Here is a 17,948-nt window from a genome sequence, read left to right on the forward strand (position 1 = left end):
ATTTATTTTAGCAGATTACCTATTTGTAATTAAGACATCACTTAGCTGCTTCTAAAAATATTTTTTAATTTAAGAGTAAATAAATGTCATTTAACAGAAATATATAGCTGCTCTTTTGTATGCTCAGTAATCAGTTCTGCTTTTGCCTGGCTGATTTAGGAATCCCGTGGGATGACTTTTTTTACAAAATGTGGTCTGTGACTTCCTTTCTTTAGTGACTATATTAGCTCCAGAGGTGTGCTCAGGAGAATAAACAACTCAGCTTTTCTAAACCTCCAATCTGACTTGTTCTGTGTTTTGGGCAAGTGGCCATGCAGGCTTTTATATTATTAGACCTTGTTTATCTGTTATTAACTGCTAGTTATAGATGAGCACAGGACTGTGGTTTTGGTCTCTTGCTTTGTTCTTTTTTTAATATAAATAGTCTTTGAACATCATGATGCTTCTTCAGCGGGCTGGGGGTACAGAAGAAAATTAAACAAAACAAAAAATCAAAACATAGAACCACACCAGTGAGCAAATAAATAATGAAATATATGATGTTTTCTGTATGGAACTAAGTGCAGACAAGTTCATTAATTAAATCATCCAACATGAAATGTAATTCATAGTAAAATTTAGGCTAGTGGTAATTTTTCACATTATTTGTCTTTTTTATTTAAAATATTTAATCATTATTGCACTCTTTTTCTCTCAGACCAGTGATTTTTTTTTTTTAATAATATATTCCAAATGACATGCAGTTAATTTTGGAAAACAAGCCTGGATTAGCCTATGAGCCAGATATTCCTCCGAACTTTGACTCCAAGGAAAATATGGAATTCTGCAGGGCCTTCATCTACCAGAGCACAAACACAGTCCTTCAGTGCGGGCCAGAATGTCTAACACCTCCCTGGAGTAAAGTTTTATGTCAAAGTAAGTATTTACTGTCCCTCAGGTATGGCCATAGTACTTGCTACTGACAGTCAAATGCAAGTTGCAATGACAATTTTATGCTGGAGGCTTGCTCAGAAGCAGCTGGGTGTGTAAGATTTCCAGAACATTTGCCAACCAAAATAAGAAGGAAAAAGAGTCCATTTGTATGGTTAAGAGAAGAGGACAATCTAAACCATCCTGGAAAAAGAAAACCCCAAACCAAAACAAAAAAAAACAACATCAACAAAACCCAACAAAAAACAAAAAGAAAAACACCAAACAGAAAATAATAATAATTTGAATGAACTGCACATTGATGAAGGCAAGCTGTGATTTGCAAATGGCTGTATGGCTGAAAGCTGTGAGACGTTTAGATTCAGAGGGAGATAATTCAGGTTGAAAACTGGAGGTTTTCTATCACTTATCCTGAAGAATTTTGCCCCAGACCAATAGTAGCTATTGAGATTTAGAAGCATTCAACACATGCAAGGGTAGCCAATGTTCAAAGATCCCACCTGTCACAAGGAAGGGGAAGTTTCTACAAGTTGCCCCTGGGCTTGTACCCAGCTGGACACTGTAGACATCAACACCACAGGCATCTGAGCTTCAGTCCCATTGGGCACCGAGGAACTGGTCTGGTAGCAAGGAAGAAAGTGGTAATGTTGGCAAAGGAATTAAGAGCAGTTCTTATCATGGTGTGCTCCTTTTCCTCACAGACAGGCTACACAGAGTTTGCCAAACATCCTTATATTGCATGCCAACCTGACCAGCATGCTCAGGCCTGCAAAGATCCTGTAAGCTTTGGAAGGTGTGTTTAAGCCTCTCCCTGCACAGACTATGAGTCTGGCCAAGGTGATGCTGACCTATCCTGTGTATACACTTTCTTTTATTTTTGTGTGTGTGTGCTGTGAAGCTTTCCCCTAGGGTGAAGAAATACTGAGGGAATCTCCTGGAGGGACAGAGAGACTCAAGGTGAAAATGTATTCCCCAGGCACTAGCCAGAGCAAGTGTGGCCCAGCAGCTGCTGTCTATCCCTATGGACCTCTGAGCACCAGTGATGACTCTTCTAGAATTTCTGTCTTTTTCCATCCTAAAGAAAATACTAGATTGGAAAAATAGAAAATAAAAAAAAAAAAACAAAACCAAACCCAAATTGTGATATCCTGATTCTCAAGAATTGTATCCTTATCTGTGAATCTTCTCAAGGGTTTAACTCTTTTGTGGCTGCACAACTATTCTGGAAACCTAGGCATCTGTTTCTTCGTGAAAGTCTCAGGGATTCTTGCTTTTCTCAGGCCTGCAGATAAAAGGTGTTTCTTTCTGAAACTGTATTCTTGCATGTTCACTTGTCAGTTCTATTTGTACTCTTATTCTTTCTGAGCCTTTAGAGCCTTTCTTTTACTCTCTCTTTATTTGTTTTCTTACTGGTTTCTGCATGTTGTTGTTATTGTTACATTGGCTTAAAGGTAATTTTTCCTGGCAAAGAACCCTTTTATTTGGGGTCTTATACTTGTGTTACTTGTGTTGTCTTCTGAAAAGATTTTCCATTCTTCCTAGTAATTTTGGCCTCCCCATTTCTTTTTTTCAAGCAAAGAGAGTTCTGTTGTGGCTAACTTTCCTGACTGATCTACTGAAAAAAAACAATAATATACTTATTTTTTATATATGTGTGTATACACATACATACACACACATGCCTACATATTTTACATATATGTATGTAAAATATGTGTATTAAATTATACACATACGAGAAACACAGACAACCAGGCTAGTGAATTATGAAGGGAAAGGTAATCTGGAGCTGCTTTTTGTACAGGCCAAAGCATTGCTGCCTCCAAGCCATTACTCCACAGCTGTGCTGACAGCATGACTGTAAATGCCCGATGCCTCGTTTCAGTCAGGGACCAGCAAGGAACAGCTATGTGAATCCCTTGTACTAGAATTGTTCATTTTGCTTTAAAAGGTCACTCCTTTTTGAAACAGCTAAAGTGAATATGTTAGATGTAGTAGCAGTCTCCAGCTGGGGGTATGTGCTGTGGGAAGGGCTGGAGGAGAAGTGGGGCAAGTGGAATGAACTGACAGCTGTGAGTGGGATATACCTATTACAGGTACAGCCAGATGTGGAAGAATGCCCATCACCAAAAAATTGTGTCTGCAGTGCTTGGCAGAGGAGAGACGTGGGATGACTAGATGGTACTGTACAAGTGTGAGACAAAGCTGAATTTTCATCACAGTTACATGGGAAATGGGTCAGAGCTAATGCTTCCAAGTCCTAGAAAAGATTACAGTGTAATCTTTAATAAGAGCTTAGATTTTCCCTGGAGTCTGAGCTCCCATTTGAAAGCCACAGCCAAGATTAAATGGATGTTTTTAGTCAGTCTGAGCATTCAGACATGACAATGACAACTGGAAGAAGTCCTAATATCATTGAGGTGGGGTGAGGGAGGGAAATGTGGTTTTCTGAAATCACTGTTTAATAACTCTTTGACAAAACAAGCCATATCTACTCTACTCACCCAAAACAATATAACTCCAATAAATTATTCAGGCTCTTCTACCTTGTTCTGAGTTGTAGGTGGCTTTTTTACACAGAAATGGAAGAAAAGCATTAATGAGCACAGCTTCCAAATTCCAGTAGATCTTGCACCCGCAACTTTCTGGGTCATTTTGGAAATGCTTGAAGGCTGTTGTAAACAGAGTTATAAGAAAAAATATTCCTCATTTATACACTGACTTAAAGTGTGAAACACCCTAAACAAGTGCTTGTGACTCCTTGTGTATGAGCTTATTCAAAATGGGAAGAAAGAGGGTCTAAGAGCAAAAGAAGGCATAACTCAGACCTCTCCACTTTAAGTGTCTCTGAATTTGTGAATGTTGGGATTTTACACAAACATATTTTGAAAAAAAAAAGTAAAATACATTCATAGCTGCTGATTGAAAAGCAAATCCTGGTGACATAAATGAGTTTATATGATGTACAGAATTAAATGATTACAGTACAGAGGGCTTTTTGATAGATTTGAAGGCAAAAGCCACAATTCCACTCCTTCATGGCTCTCCAGCTTGTTAAAAAGGTGAAGATATGTGTCTCCCTTTGTAAGGCCACTCAGGATGCACTGCTGAAATTATCGTTTAAGAATGAGGTATTATTACTGAGTTCCATTCATGTGAGGGTACTTGCAGGACTGGGATTACAGATTCTTTGTTGGGTATTTAAATAACCATAAAAACCTGAACTGGTACTGACTGCTCCTGTGCTTATCTGCAAATAGATTCTGACTGTATTTGCAAGGATTAGTATTGCTTGCATGTGATTGGACCCACTTTCAGTGAGGCCATTCACAGCCCACAAAATAACTGATTATCAGACATCCATATGCTGACTTGCTGTCTTGCAATATGTTATTAGATGTTGGTGCTTAAGGGAGAGGTGCAGTATGCAAATAACATTTGATGGGTGTTTCTGATATTGCCCTGTATACCCATTACAAAGCCAACACTAACAATTTCATCACAAGTCATGCCTTTTTTTTATGTGTTCTTTATAACATTGGTGCATGCAGTTCTGTGATTGCAGTAAAATGTTGAAGGTTGCTGTCAACCTTCAAAACCATTAAGTTCCTTGGCCTTACTGCTTGCAGATCAAAGCTCACTAATACTAATTTAAAAGATCAGGAGTTGGGAACAGTGAACATATCACACTGCTTAGATTGTTTTTCATCTGGATTTTAGAAAGCTGGAAACTATTCCAATGAGTTTCATTACTTTCTGTGTGATTTGCAGCCCATCACTCAAGTTTTAGAGATATGTAGGCACCTGACACCCACTGGAATCCCACAAAGAATGAGATGCCTAATTCAGTTTGAAAATCTGCATTTTATTTCTGTGGTGGAATTCCTTTTCTGTAAAGTGAGGATTGTAGACCATTCATGTTTTGCATAGTTCAGGGGTGTTTGAGATATGAAATTCAGAAGTTACTAATTTAATTGGCAAAAAAGTCTTCATCAGAATATAGAATCATAGAATCATAGAATAGTTAGGGTTGGAAAGGACCTCAAGATCATCTAGTTCCAACCCCCCTGCCATGGGCAGGGACACCTCACACTAAACCATATCACCCAAGGCTTCATCCAACCTGGCCTTGAACACTGCCAGGGATGGAGCATTCACAACCTCCCTGGGCAACCCGTTCCAGTACCTCACCACCCTCACAGTAAAGAATTTCTTCCTTATATCCAATCTAACCCTTCCCTGTTTAAGTTTTAACCCATTACCCATTGTCCTGCCACTGCAGTCCCTAATGAATAGTCCCTCCCCAGCATCCCTGTAAGCCCCCTTCAGATACTGGAAAGCTGCTATGAGGTCTCCACGCAGCCTTCTCTTCTCCAGCCTGAGCAGCCCCAGCTTTCTCAGCCTGTCTTCATATGGGAGGTGCTCCAGTCCCCTGACCATTCTCATGGCCCTCCTCTGGACTTGTTCCAACAGCTCCATGACCTTTTTATGTTGAGGACACCAGAACTGCACACATTACTCCAAGTGAGGTCTCACAAGAGCAGAGTAGAGGGGCAGGATCACCTGCTTGGACCTGCTGGTCATGCTTCTTTTGATGCAGCCCAGAATACGGTATGCTGGTATGAAGGTCACTGTCTCCAGGGTGAGGAGCAGCCATGTGTGGAGACAAAGATTCTGTGTTTCTCCAGGAATGGCTTTCTTCTACAAGTGCTTCTGCATGTGAACAAGTGTGGGATATCCCAGGTCTTGTATTGTTAGAGGATAAAACAGAGTTAGTAAGATCCAAAACTTGGCCAGGTACAGCTCATAAGTGTTCTTTCCTCTGACATTTTCATGTTTTCCTTTCCCAGTTGTGTATTACATCTGAACCCTCTTTCTGCTGTTCTCATCTTATGAGCAGTGAAAGATATGGATCCCCTCCATTTCTGAGTCCACAAAACTGTAACCAAAACCAAGTATGTCTTCTGGTATAGTATGATGTATTGTGTATCCTATCATTACCTTTTGGGTTTTGCTAGCTAGCAAAATAATAATAATACTTTGCACTGACATAGTAATTACCTCTTCAGAGCCCTTTGTAACCATTGGCTAATTCAGTGTTTCCCAGACTATGATCCATGCACTGGGCGTGGTAAACAAAGAGCTGTACGACCAGATAGTCTAACCTACTTTGTCTCAGGCCCAGAGAATGGGCCCTCACTGTTTTCAGCTTTTTAATACACATGTTGCACAAAAGTTGTGTGTGTACAGGAAAAAAGGAGAATCTTCAAATCTCTGTTCATTGAGATGTGTCAAAAATATCAAGCCAGGTTGACTCAAACCAGAAAAGTTCTGGGCAAAATGACTCAGTTATTCCCTCTAGTGCTCTAAGGACAAAGTTAATCAAGAAATTGAGACCAGAGGAGTGAAAGGAGTGTATAAAAACTAGAACCTTAGCTGTGGATTTCAACATATCTTAGAAGCAGTAGTGCTCAGGAAAGCTTTTATGTGTGTTTCTTTGAAATTCATTCTTTTTCACACAGTTCTTAATGGCTTCCAACAGCTGACTGTTGCATGGTGCAGGCATACAAGCAACTAGGTCAAATAAGTATTGTTTCAGAGAAAGATGTATCAATCCTCTCCAATCTTGAGGATGCAAAATTTCTGCAGAGTTCATCTTGTGGTAGTTCATGAAGGACCCTGTGAAACTCAGTCACCCCTTGCAGCCCTGAATATTTTCCTGTAGGCATCTGCTCTCAAATTAGTGCTGGGAGGCAACCTCTCAGAGCTTTGCTATATGACAGCCACGTCTCCCTAGCATGTAAGAACATCTGCTTTTGCACTGTTCTTATGCAAAGCTACATTGCTTTAGCTCATGATATGAAATCGTCTTTCAATAGTCTTGTATATCCTCAAACTGAAAAGAATATAATGATTGGAACTACAAAATTAAGCTGGAAAATTCAAGGAAAAAGGGCTGTTTTGTAAGGTTATTAATCCTTCCTGTTTCCACACAGTCCAAAAATACCACAGTTTCAGTTTTGGTCATGGCATTTCAGCACTTCTTTCCCAAAGAAAATTTCAAAGTACTCAAATGCAAGGGAAGGAAAATAATGTGGAATGATCTCAAACTGGCAGCCTCCCTTCCTCTCTATCTCCTCTTTAGCTTTTGGTACTGACCCTGCCTTTCCCATCCCATTTTAATTTGACTAAAGAATAATTTTTTAATTGCGAACTAAATTTGATCCAGTAGTTCTAACCTTTTGTGGTTTTGAGTAGAGAAAATATTGAAAAGTTTAATTATTTGTAAAAATTAAAATCTGTCTTGTATAAAAAAGACATCTGGAAAACAAAAATTAAAAGTTTTACAGAAACATTTTGATAGCTAATATATAAAATCATTCCAGAAAATGTACATGTGTAAGGTTAGCTCAAATCAGAAATACCTTTCAGTGTATTGTTACAGTTGAAAATCATTCAGTATAGACATTTGCAGAAAAACTTTTTAACAGACGTGGAGATTGGAGTGGATAAGAGCCACAGGTGAACCTGAGGAAGGGTGTAAACAGAAGAGGTAGGGTTGGATGACTATTTTTCTCTTCAGATTTTGGGCTTTAGTTTGTAGTGTTTTAAAAGCTTGCAACTTTAAACTGCCTAGTTCAAGTCTTTCAGCCTTGCAGTATGGTACTTTTAAATGGTGGGATTAGGGGCCCAGCAGTTTCCAGGAATGCACTTTACAATACCATGCTTTTTCTAGCTGTCTACGGCTCTGGGTAGGTGTGAAAGGATTTTTTTATAAAATGTGTTCATTGTTCTGCTTTACAAAAAATCTTTCAGAAATAAAAAGGGTGACATACAGCTAAAGGCAAATGCTTTCATTCCTCATAAGGCAAACCTTTGTCTTATTTTATTGTTTTGAGAAGATAGTAGAGATACGCTTCTATAGAAACAGAAATGGAGAAGGCGAGGCGAGGTGACGAGAGGAGAAGCGAGGGGAGGGGGGGTAAGGGGAGAGAAGAGGGAAATCAATAACAGTGTGCAATCTAAAGTAGAAAAAACAAACTGGAGTGCCATGTAAATGAAGTAAACACCATAAATTCAAATCTTCTTTTAATCTAGTACAGGGTATATCCTATCTCCTAGGACAGGAATGTTTTAAAGATGCATTATTTTACCAAACAGCAAAAATATGCGACTTCACATCTTTTGGGAATAACCAAACATGGCATACCAGAATGTAAAAATACATTTAAATGATCTGTGTGCATGTTCATTCCCTTTTATTCTTTTTCATTCAAAATATTAGGAACAGCTCAGATGTACCAAATCCTAGGCCATCAGATTTTTTAACATTTTCTACTGCTTAGTGGTGAATTTTAGCTCCTGGAGAGCTAAAAGAGACTTCCCATCAAATCTTCTTGTCTGTTCTAGGGCTTCTGTGTTGATAGATTTTTGGTTTTTAAATTGATTATCAACTCTTAAAAATAAACACCCTAAAGTAATAGCCTTAGCAGGTTTCGCTTCATTTAAGGTACGTTGTAATCTCTACTATGAACGTATTACTGAGAGCATTACTAAAGGCATCTCCCGGGATGAACATTACATGGGATGCTATTCAAGCAGCGTAGGAAATACTGTCATCTTGTCAGTCAGTCCAACCCTGCATTTTCCTTTCATCTCCTTTGCAGCTGTTTTTGAATACAAAACCTAATACCTCTTTCATGATTCACAGAAATGTATTCTCTTTGCTGTGCAAATGCATCACTGGCCTTTTGGATTAATCAGTCAATGGTATCTCCTGTTCCCAGAGCTATAGCCTATTGAGCTGCATTTGGGAGTTCTAGGAACTAGTGTTTTTCTTCTGTAGATTTTAAAGCTCTCTGAAAAAAGGGAAATACCTTTTGGGTGTATCATATCTTATAAGAAAACTGATGAGATTAAAACTGTAAAAATATACTTCTTAGTTATATAAAGGAAAAAGAAAAAGACAAAAATCCCATGCAAGTTGTAGGTGTTCATAAAATTATGCCTCTCATAAATAGAGCATTGAAGAGTATATCAGTGTGGTTTTGCTTCAATATTGGAAGCTTAAAAAAAAACTCTCTCTAAGAGTTGAGCTCTTCCTACAAATGAAAATGTTCTGTACACATATAATTAGGACAGGAAAATAATAAAAAATAATAAAAAGTGACTAATGTTTATGTCTGCAAAAGGTTAGAAAAAGCTGCAAGCTTGTTTTTGTTTCCAAAGAATACACTTCTCTACATGACTTGTGGTGTATTTAAACAAATGGACTGCACTATCTGTGGTTTAATCAGAGATGGTGTTATTGTTCATTCTTGTCTGGAAGAGCTAACAGGTTGAGCACAAATACCATAACTACTCATCCTGTAGTTATTTTTTTCACAGTTATGGAGTTCATTTCTAAGGGGCCTCAAAAATCCACTTCAGATTGATTTCTCACCCTGTGTGAGATTTTGCAAGACATGTGTTAGTCACGTACAAATTACAGACTCAATGAGCTTGTGCTTTGGCCAGCTTCTTCCCTTCTCTACAGGCATATCTGAGAAACTGTAGAAACAAACCAAGAAATCTGGGTTAATTAATTTATGTGAAAAGTAAAAGATGATATCAGAGAATAAGAAAGAATCTGTAGCAGAACTCAAAGAGAAAAAGGGGGGCAATATGGAGAAAAGATGGTGGAGGTGGTTATTTCCATTTTACAGAGGTTAAAACTCAGGCATTTCTCATTACACGCTATGCAAGAAAATATGAAAGTTTAAGGAATATAAATGTAAAGTTTTCAATTTTCCTCACTTCCAGTTTTGTAAATATATGGAGTTTGCCTCACTGCCCCCTGGTATGCAAAACCATAATTTACATTTTTACATTTTACATAGTTAGACATTTTTATTTTTCCTTCTGCAATTTGCAACCACTGAAACATAACAAAACTGTTCAAAGAGTAATAATAATCTTAAAATCACAACTGTATGCAAGTGTGGGTTTCTTTACACATTTTGCTCCAGTCAAGTAACTTCTTAGCTATCTTCTTATGAAAATAAATTACAGAAGGAGACTTTAAGAACAGGGCATGTTTCTCCATGCTTTAACCAACCTTGTAATGATCAGAATCAGGCACATTATTTTTAGAACTGTGCCAAATACAGAAATTCCTTGAGAAAAAATAAACTCCATTTCAGCTCAATATATTCTTATTCATGCAGCTATAGAGCACACCATTCTTTCCTCATAGTCTTGCAATATGATCTGTTCGCTACCATGGTTTGCACCTGATTAAAGTCAGGGGTTTATGAGACATTTGGCATATTCATATAATTCTGAGATATCTTTTTCACTCTTATATACATAATTTTATATGGGGTATCTTTGAAGATTTCTATGGTTTCTTGATATCCAGTTTATAGGAAATTCGTTCTTTCTTATCAGTATTCCCATTATAATTTTGTCAATTAAAAAATTGTCAGAAATTACTTCGCATGCTTTCCCAGAAAAGCAATACAAATGGAAAATGCTCTAGTGCCAGATCATCCTCTTTGGACATCCCCAGAAACTTACCCACTCATAGATGACTTCCTGTGAAAATTACATTTCAGTTACTGCTAAATTAACTAGTTTTCTATTATGGTTTCCTTGTTTTCTTTTTGGTGGTATTTGTTTTGGACTGGTTCTTTCTTTACTAATTTTTTTTTTAATACAGAGCAACCCATTATCGTGTCAAACATCTTACAAAAGTTGTCAGTACTGTATGAACTATTTTTTATCAATCAAAAGATAACAATGGTTAAAATAAAAGGTCCTTTGTGAAAATACAGTTTCCAATAAGGGCCATCTTAACGGACTTTGATTATCTCACCTTCTCTTAATCTTTATTAATTAACTCCTTCATCAGTAGTTTAGATAGCTGTAGTAATGTTTGGGAAGACCAGGATTATAACTGGTTCATCCTATTTACCTTTTATGAATATTGGCACAACATTAGAATTTTTCTGTTATATTGGAACTTCCTTACTTTTTCCAAACTTACTGGAAAACAATATTTGCAATTTAAACAGACACTCAACCAGCTCTTTTTAAAATCTTGGATGCAAGTTAACCTTTATTCACTGGTTGAAATGTCAAGTTTTAGTAGTTTTTGTTTAGTATCTTCTGTCAAAGTGGAAACTATTTCATCAGACTAAGAGCTAATAGGCATTTGCCAGGAACAAATCAGGCCTAATTTCTTTCTCTAACACAGTAAGAGTGCAGAAAATACACTGAAGATGTTGTAAATCTTCTTTTTAATGAAGTTTTTACCATCTTATGAAGATCTTAAAGAAATCATGTGTTGACTATAAACTGCACGCAAAATCAGATGGGTAGCAGTTCCACACAATTGTTAGCAGTGGTCAGCAGTCAGTGACAGGCCATATCCAGTCATGTGTTGTCCTAGATCTAGATGTGCTCAGTATTTTCATGACTAACTGACCTTCAGAAAGGAACAACATGCTTATTAAATTTATAGTTGATTGGAAGCTAGAAGAGAAATCAAAAATGATCTGGGTGAAAGACTGCATGAAATTCAGTAGCAAGAAGTATAACAAAAAGTCAGCCACACAGATACAGGATGGGGGGAAACCCAAACCAAACCAAAACTAAAACCCCATGATGGCAGCCGCTTTTTTAGAAGCTCATTTCTAGGCTTGAGTGAATCATAAATTGAACACAAGTCAGAATTGTTCTGGTGTTTCGGAAAGGCTGACATCACAGAGGGATGTATAAACAAGAAAAGACATATGAAATAATCCTTCTGGTCTGGTTAACACTGCTGAAGCCTCAGCTGGAATTTTGAGAAGTGCATTTCAAGAAAAATGTGAAAACATTGGAGGTAATCCAAACATGAGTGACGAAAATTATCATAGGTCTAGAAAAACATGACCTACGATGAGAAAATTATATAATTGTATTTGTCTCAACTAACAGAAAGGATACTGAGGTTGGCGTAATAAAAGTGGTCAAATGCGTCAGAGTTTTGAGAGGATGAAAGGAATAATTTGTTCTTAGTAACCACGGTGGATTGAACAATAAACAGTGGGCTTAATCTGGAGCAAGAAATAAAAGATATTGGGAAAGGTTAGATGGGAAACAAACTTACATGGGTAAGAATAGTAGAACACTAGGTCAGATTGCCAAAAACCTGCTGTTTCCAGTGCTGGAAGTCTGTAAAAACACATTAGAGAAACAGCTGTCATGAAAGTTGAAGGTATTTTGGGGGTCAGAAAATGGACTAGATAGCCTCTCAAAATCATATAATGATGTTTTTCTGGGTTTTTTCTATGATACAGGCAAAGTATGAATAGAATATTTCCCTTATGTACAAAATGTGGAAAATGTTGGAATTCTCATTTTAATGTTCTACTCAGGCTTTATCTGATAGCATATTTCCTGAACAGTTCTCTTTTTCATACTACAGTTCTATCACTGACAAGTAGAAATGCTTAGAAAATGACTGCTACTGCAACAATTCTACTTTTCATTACAGACTTTAGTTTCCTAAAATAAGTTTTGTCTTCATTTCTAGTTTACATTAATTTCTGCCCATTTTCCTCATTTTCCAATAGTTAGATATATCTTAAATGGCTGCTTTAATATTTCACTCTCATAAAGTCTGGTTTTCTGTGTGGCCTTCCTTTAGGATTAAGGGACTGCATCTTATCAACTAAAACTTAAATATTCTGAAGCAATTCCCAATTATTGTTCATATTTTTTCTCCCAATTATTTTTCATATTTTTCTCCAAATTATTGTTGATACTTGTCTGCTTAAAATTACTTCTATAAAATTATATTGTTCAAAATTGCCTTTAGATTTTTTAAATTGGTAGTGTTAAAGCCCCACATAGCACTAATTTGGATTTTCTTCTCTTTGTGACTATGAAGTATTGGGTGCTTGGGTTAGCACATTTTTTTAGAGTACTGTAAGAATATTTTTATTTCCAGATTTTTCTTCCCCCTAGCTTTTTGGACCTAAGAATTGTTATAGGTGCTGTTGGAGCATTCTGGAGATGCTTTGTTAATAGATGCATGAGCAATTTCACCCTTCTTGTCCTTAAAGTACTGGTATCACTAGAACAGACTATCTCTTTGGGCAACAGTACCTGCAAATGCTTGAAGGAAACAAGCTTCATTGCAGAGTAGAGAACCAGAATTTGGGGACACACTGTAAAAATATTACTAGCAAATGTGTGGCAAGAACAGCACCAAAACGACCCTCAGGTTACACTATATTATACTGAAGAGAGGAATGTAAGAATTCTGTGGCCAGACAGGAAAGCAATAGAAATAAAGATTGGCCTTCTAATTTAGTTCACATGCAACTGCAGAGGCTTTAGATGCAAAGTTTAGAGGAAGCGACCTGAAAGTACTTGTATTGCTGTTTGAAGAAATTCTGTCTGTAGTTGCAACTCACTAATATGTGAGTAATGATGTGTAGATCATAAATTAAATTTGAAGCAGAAAGCCTATGATAGTCCTGAAAAGATTTATATACAAATTAAGTGCAGGAATAAGCACGTTTGTATACTTTCCTCTCTGCATGCTGGATCCCTTGCCCCAGTACAGTGTGTTCCTGCAGAGGCTGTCAACTCTTCCATGCTTACCACAATACACAGTAATCTAGAGATTTTTAAGGCTACCTTGCAGCTGTTGTAATACCCCATTTAGCCATCAAAGTAGTCACAGTACTAGAGTTATTGCCAGGGTACGCATACAATATAAGGAGAACAAAACATGGGTATTTTTTCTTTCTGTTTTTCAAGGTCTCAGAAGCATCAAAGTAGGTGCAACAAGCTTTTAATTATTTGTTTTTATGCTATTTGGCCAGCTCTGTACCTATGCAATACTTGGGCTAAACCCCAGGACAGAACACAAATGGTATGACTCAGTCTGAGATCAACCCCTCAATGCCAGAAAGACTGTGGGGGTCTGAAATTGTGGGGGAGCTCACCTGCTTGGCAAAAACTGAACAACTGAAACAAAACCAGGCCAAATCATGACCCTGCTGCCTATCGTTGGTTTTTATCCAGTCACCCACTCCCTTGGCCTGATCTCTCCTGCTGTTTTCAAGGCTAGTTTTCTGTGGAGATGGGAACCACATGTGAGCAGGTACAGGCAGGGACTGAACATGCTTTCTGTAGGTGTAAAGATACTCATAGGTAGATAAGAAACCAACCTCACTGTCAAGCCCCTCCTCCACTTACTGTTGCTCCACTTAGACCAAACCAGGCCACATTGTGATTTCTTTATCATCAGTGAATATTCTGCAAGAATCAGCAGAGGCAGTGTAGTGGCACATAGGTTGTGTGGAGAAGCTGGCACCAACAGCTCTCACACCTCTGAGGACCTCCATTGCTGGATCTCAGCATGCTACCAGCTCAGGAGGAGCATCAGAAAACAGCAAGCAACTTCTTAAAGGGAACCTAGTGGGTTTTTTGGCTACCACCAACTGGCTGTTTTAAATCGGCTGTTAAGACTTTGTCATCTAACATCACTTGTGTAGCTCTTCCCAGAGCTGGCTGATTATTGAGCATGCATGTAGAATTAAGGTATAGGAAACTCCAGGTCTGCTGTGAACCACATACAGAGAAAAATTAACAGAATGTGAAATGTTGATAGGATTTGGTTCCAAGTTTTTTATAAAATATGGTATATTTTAACGAACCAAAACCAGGGAAGGGATTAAGTTCTCCCAGAAAGAGAAAAAAGCTATAAAGCAAAACCTCACCAAATCCTGAGTGTCCTCATAAATATATGGATCTGAATGAATCTAGTGTGATGAGGAGAGACAAACACAAGAGATGGGCTTGAACTCTGGATTCATACTTAAATCCTGGAAAGCTATGTCTTGTGTCTTCCTCACAAATTTACCAAATTACTTCTTGTGGCAAAGGAGCCACAATAGGTTAAGATCAATTTAAAGTCCTATTTCAAAGATAGGAGAGTTAGTGTGAAACTGTTGTTTGTGTGATGTGTGAGTGCCAGCTTAAACCCAGATCTATATTCCTCCAGCAAGAAAATATATCTGGAAAAAAGAACGATAGCTGTACAACAGGATATGTGAATCAGTGTGTCAGTGTTTTACTTTCTACATTTGCTCATTCTGAAAAAAAGGCCTAGCCCTCCAAAAACACTAATTCCCTAACTATGTAAGAGACACTCCAATAATTTTCTAAATGTCAGTCTTTTGCAATAAATCTCTTGTACTTATTGGTTTTCACATTCTTATGTTTTCAAAACATAAATGAATGTGTCCATTCCTCCTGGAATCAGTCTAGAGTGCGTTTTTACAGCTGACACAATTTATTTGCACTCAGTTGGGAAAAAAAATAACCCACAAAAAACAAACCAACAAAAAAGCCTTTCTTTTGGTAATGTATGACTAAGATCTGTAGAGGTGACTGGCAATTCTAAGTGTTGAATTTCTTACATTGCTTTACAGCCTCAAACACTGGACACTCAGTATTTCTGAAAATTAGGTGTGTGGAAAGTATCATAAATTCAACTTCCCCAAATGAGCAGTTAGTTGATAGCATACTGCTCAACTGCTGAAAGTGTGGGAATACATAAGTACATGTGCATATCCATTAATATAAATAAATATATAGATTATGATGATGTGGTGCAGTAGAAAAACTTTATAATTTTTATTTACAGTTTTATAGAGACAGCAACTGAGAAGTAACATTGTGCCATATTGCTACAAGTACTATATTAGACACAGCAAGTTAGAAATATCCTAATTAAATATGTTTTCCATATTTCTTTCCCACAGAATAGAGCATCGTTATATTAGAACTATTGCTCTTGGTTTTGCTTTTAGACAAAAAGAACATTATAATTCAGCAACCCAGGAAACAAACCCTGGCAGTGGTCCAAGAGAAAGGAATGAAGAGATTAACTCCTCTTGCATGAAATCGAAATGGAGATAAATGTGTATTTCATTGAATTTGAAAATCAGAGTTGAAGGTTCTGTCTACCCACCCTTTGCTAAAAAAGAAACATGCTGAGTAAGTACTTGGGATGCTTACCTTCATTTATCTCATGGATTTTGCAGGAGGTTTACATTACTGTAGGTTCTTTCTGAATATTAGGTTAGTCAATCATTGGTAAATATCTAGAGCACCAGTGAATTTGTTTCTGACACAAAATTCCTCTACACTGATGGAACAGCATACTCTCTTTAAGGTATTTATATAGCGTGTGGTGTCCCTGCCCATGGCAGGGGGGTTGGAACTAGGTGATCTTAAGGTTCTTTCCAACCTTAACTATTCTATGATTGTATTTTCAACACAAGGAGGCTCACCAATGTTCATTAGCACAGACTGACTCAAAACAAAGGAGAAAAATTGGATCTCACTACTAAAGTGTGTTTTCTTATCGCTGTCCAGAGAAAAACCTATAGAATCAATGGATTTGACAAATCTGTTTAATTAGCATAATCCTGAAAATAAGTAACAAAGGTAGCAAACAAGTGGGTTTTTTGGTATTTTTTGTTTTGTTTTTTCCCTGCAGAGATTAAAATACTTCTTTTCAATAAGAATATTTTCAAATAAAGTTTATGAAATATTTCCTTAAAATAAAATCATTGGAGAAAAAAAAAATTCTCTGTCTTCTAGCCTATATACATAGAAGGAAGGATTGCTCTCATTCAAATATTTTTGGCTATATATTCACTTTAGTTTAACAGTCTTAAATGTTGGGGTTTCTATCACTTCTCTGAGTAGGCCATATTGCTGTCTAATAGATACCTTGTCACAGAAATCATCTTGCCAACATAGACTATACTTTTTTTAAATAATTTTTAAAATCATTGACACAACAGATACAAAGAGTTGTTATGCAGTTATTCTCATTTATAAATGACTACATAGAAAAAAGAGTCACTGAACAAAAGAAAATTAAGTGCTGCATTTTTGGCAGTGGTACAGGTATGCATAATTGCTTCCCTGAGTTTTGCAAAAATAAGGAATTAATTTTCACAAATAATCACAAAAAGTGTTTTCTATTCTGTTTCAAGGCAGCCTGATTCAAATTTTGCTTTGCCACAGCCTTTTGTGGCAGAAGAACAAAGGTTGTTAAATACTTAATTACCAGGACAGTACACGTGACTGATGGATTGAGTTGGATCAACTAAGCTGCAATTATTTCACCACAATGTGGCTAAGATTGATACTTGGACTTGACTCAATGGTTTTCATCATTCCACCAGAAATAAACAGAGCACCGACTATTCTCAATATGTTTATGCATCAGTAACTTATATTAGTTTTGGAAACTGTGAAATTTATGCCAGTTGGTTGTAAAAGAGAGTACAGTTTTGATTTTTTTTTCTTCTCCCACAACTCAGAATCAATGTGTCCCCAGTTTTCATCCTCCTTACATTACATGCTATTCCTAAGAGCTGAGGCCAAGAAATAAATGGACATAACTACTTACGTCCATCAAAATCCTGAGATATTTTTGACCTTTTGCAAAGATTAGAAATGAGTCTTGAAGAAAAATTAAGATATGAGTCCAGGTGTCAGTTTCTTTAAACAAATACAGGGTTAAGATTAAGACCAAAGCAGGATACTATTCCACAGAATTTAGATTTGTATGCTAAAATTTTTACAAAGTCTGGAAATATGGGGTTACACACATAAGCTCCAGCCTCAGAGCTGTGTACTGCCTGCCTGCAGGATGGCTCATGGTAACAGTGCCACAGAAATGAGTATGTATATCTTCCAGTTCAGGAGTGGTTTATGTACAGACAGCTGAGAGGACGAGCAAATCATAGGGCCTTATACCTAAGTGTCCTTGCCTGCTTTTAGTTCTCTATATAATTTAAAAATACAACACTCCCTGAAGAAGCAATGGTGGAGATACTCGCAAAGACATGAAAACAGTGATTGTTGTCCGTCCTTCCCCCCATGTCATCCAGTCTTGTTCAGAGTAGCATGAGATGAAGAGATGATGAAAGTTCAGTTGCCTTCTATATACCAGT

General features: G+C 37.2%; 1 long non-coding RNA gene across 1 annotated transcript; it reads right to left on the reverse strand.

Annotated features, from left to right (window-relative positions):
* Positions 1–5,449: 5,449 nt before the first annotated feature.
* Positions 5,450–16,109, reverse strand: LOC115946432 (uncharacterized). The gene is made up of 3 exons (XR_004080511.2): positions 15,994–16,109; positions 12,065–12,129; positions 5,450–5,675 (listed from the first exon to the last, which is right to left on the reverse strand). It is a non-coding gene; the product is annotated as an uncharacterized lncRNA (long non-coding RNA).
* Between the last annotated feature and the right edge of the window lie 1,839 nt (positions 16,110–17,948).

This window comes from Melopsittacus undulatus, chromosome 3 (genome assembly GCF_012275295.1).
Source record: "Melopsittacus undulatus isolate bMelUnd1 chromosome 3, bMelUnd1.mat.Z, whole genome shotgun sequence".
Classification (NCBI taxonomy): domain Eukaryota; kingdom Metazoa; phylum Chordata; class Aves; order Psittaciformes; family Psittaculidae; genus Melopsittacus; species Melopsittacus undulatus.